Genomic DNA, 3,235 nt, shown 5'->3' with positions numbered 1-3,235 from the left:
ACATGTCCCAGATGTCCCTGGCTTTGGAACACTGCAGCTACTGGACTCAATACAAAACCCTTGATGCCCATCAGCCAGAGCAGCTCTAACAAGGGAGAGACAACAGCAGCAGAGTCCTCCCAACGTTGGTAGGATTTTTCAGCGTGCAGGAGCAACAGAGATATCTAATTGCAAAGTCTGTTACTAGGTGACACACCAAGTCCTGACAAACTATACTGGGTGGTATTTTGATATATCGGTCTATGCAGCAAACTCTGTGCCAAAAATCCACCTTCACTATCTGCACCCTCTGCTTCCTTGGATGACTGAGAAACAAGGCTCCCAGAGCACATATGCCAAGAGAAATCTTCTGAAGATCTCAGAAGGTTAAGGACTTGAAATCTCAGGGCCCTCTGTCTTTTCTGTAGGAAGTGAAGAAATAACATGAAAACTGCTAAGATAGAATTGTAGAATCATTTAGGTTGGAAAATACCTCTAAGACCATTGAGTCCAGCCACTAACCCTGCACTGCCAAGCCCACCAGTAAACTGTGTCCCTAAGCACCACACCCACACAACTTTTAAATACCTCCAGCAATGATGACTCCATCACTTCACTCAGTTCAGCCACTGTTGATCAGCACTCCAGTCCCTTTCCACTGGGACACTTTCCAGCCACTTCTCCCAAACTGTAGCTCTTCCTGGGGTTGTTGTGACCCAAGGGCAGGATCTGTTACTTCACCTTGTTAAGCCTCACACAATTGGCCTCAGCCCATCAAATCAGATGATCAATCAGATCCATCTGCAGAGCCTTCCTCCCCTCAAGCAAATCAACATTCCCAGCCAACTTGGTGTCATCAGCAAAATGACTGAGGGTGTACTCAATTCCCTCATCCAGATCACTGATAAAGATGTTATCTCCAAAATTATTTCCACTTCCTGCTAGTGAACAGGACAAGAAACTGAAGGGTGTGTAGCAAAACCAAAATTCTAAATGCTCCCATACAGGGAATCATTTGGGAAATTAATTTGTCCCATTAAAAAGATGGTTCATGAGCATGTCCACTCTCCATGCAAGACAGCCCTTTGCTTAAGCACTTCAGCTCTTAGGCAGAAGAAACAGGTTTTATTTGCTTTTTAAGCAGTTTAAAACCAGAAGTTGATTGGGATAGTGTGGCAAAGCTTCTGTATGGTTTATGGATCCCACTTGGTCCTGAGGACACAGTGTCTTTCTCCCTAGCTTTCATACCTCAAAGCAACCGGGTAAGAGGAAGAGTATCAGAGTATCAGAGATCTTAGACCTTGTGGCCACCAGAAAACTGCTGAGCTTGGTTTTGCTTCAGTAAGGCTCAGAAGACCCCTACAACAGCAAAGGCCCACTGTGATAGTGGCCAGCCTTACTGAGGAATAAGTGCAGTCTGGATATCTGTGAACTTGGGCTATGCTACAGAAATTCTCTGGTGACTTCTTAAACCAGCTTCACAGTCCCTTAACACCACAGGAACAGCAGGATGAATGCAGGATCTATAGCAACAAGAAAAATTATAGCAGAAATATATGTGCTGTATTAAAGATAAGAAATGAGCCAAGGGGAAGATTTGAGTTCACTGTTCCACCTCCATCTTGGCTATAATAAAAACCGCAGGATAAAACCGCAGGATAAGGTATAAAATATTAACTGTTGCAATACTTCACATTTTAACCTGAAAGTGTGCTGACAAACCAAACCTCTGGTGCTAGCTGGGCTTTCCTCCAAAGAGAAAGGTAGGAGCTTGTCACTGTGCCTCAGGTAATGCCCCCCAGCCCTGATCGTGCCCCTGGCAAGGGCTGGCAGACAGCTGTCCTACTCAGAGCAAAACCCTCCACACCTTGTCTTTACAAGCTGTGTGTTGAAGGAAAGCTTCCACAAATAATGAAATATATCAAAATGCCAGCAGGCAACACTGCACCCAGGTCAGGGCTCTAAATTGTCTCCCTTGCCATTCAGAACCTCTTTTCTTTCCTTGCTCAGAGACACTGTACCAGGGCACATTACAGCAGTACTGCTGTGGTGTAAAAGGAGGACTTCATACCTTGGTTGATGTAGCACCCACTTACAAGCCTTCTTTTGTGCTTGTGAGTGACCTTTGTGTGTTCTGCTCACAGAATTGGTGTTTCTGTAGTACAGCAAGCATGGTGTCAAGTACAAACGCCCAACATGTGGTGAGAATCATCCTCAGAGCAGCTTACAGGGTCGTGCCTAGCAACTGTGATTCCAAATGACCAGAACTCATAGAAAGACATCAGATAGGTGGTAACTATAGCACAAAGCTACAGAAACACACAGACACTTTTCGGATAAGATCCGAGGGGGATGTCTGACTTCTGCTTTATAATTCCACAGTGCTTGGGCTTAATGTGCTCCACAGAGTGTTTGAGAAAGCGAAGGCCTGTCACTTTCCTTATCACAATATACAGCTCTGAAATGATAGGACTCGATTTCACTTTCTCATAATCTTCAGCAACATAAAAGATTTCACATGCAAATCATGGTATTCAACACGAAAATTAAATTTGGAGACAGTAACACGAGGAAAAGATTTTCTGAAATTAGCATGAATAATAGCCCCAACCTCACACTACTTAAAAACATAGCAAATCCAAAATTTCAGACTGGGTAGAAGAGTGCTGTGCAGTAGAGAATTTAGGTCACTAGTGGTTGTTATTGGTCAGCCAGACCTGATATGCTCACTTTCAGTATCTGATATCTCCAGAGAGCTCTCTAGGACTCTCCCCTGACTGATCTGTCTTTACACGGATTTGAGGCTTCAGGGCGCTGATAAATTGTTTCCTCACTAGAATGAAAGACTTCCGCTGACAGGACGTGGTTTTGAGGAACTAACTGGAAAAAAAGGAGGCATCACGCAAGGGAAAGCCTGCTGCCTCCTTCCCAGTAGTGGCCTCTCTCTGTTGTATGGAGCAACTTAACCCCGCGTCCCGCCCGCAGCCCCGAGAGAGGGCGCTGGAGCCTCGGCTGAGAGACGCCCGGCTGAGAGATGCCCGGGGCCGGGCAGGTGCGCGCACAGCTCCCGGGCGAGAGCCCCGTGGAAATCCTAGGGATAGAAAAGGGGAAGTCGGAGAAGCGCCTTGGCACCTTTTTGTGGTTTGGTTTGTGTTTGTTTGGGTTTTTTTTTTAAATTATATACACAAACATCTTTCGGGGCTTTGAAGGGCTGAATTCTCATGGGAAATTGTGCATACTGTAAAAAAAAAAAAAA

This window comes from Lepidothrix coronata, unplaced genomic scaffold (assembly GCF_001604755.1).
Source record: "Lepidothrix coronata isolate B3197 unplaced genomic scaffold, Lepidothrix_coronata-1.0 Scaffold124, whole genome shotgun sequence".
Classification (NCBI taxonomy): domain Eukaryota; kingdom Metazoa; phylum Chordata; class Aves; order Passeriformes; family Pipridae; genus Lepidothrix; species Lepidothrix coronata.
The sequence above is the reverse complement of the archived record's forward strand: the minus strand, read 5'-3'. Positions refer to the sequence as shown.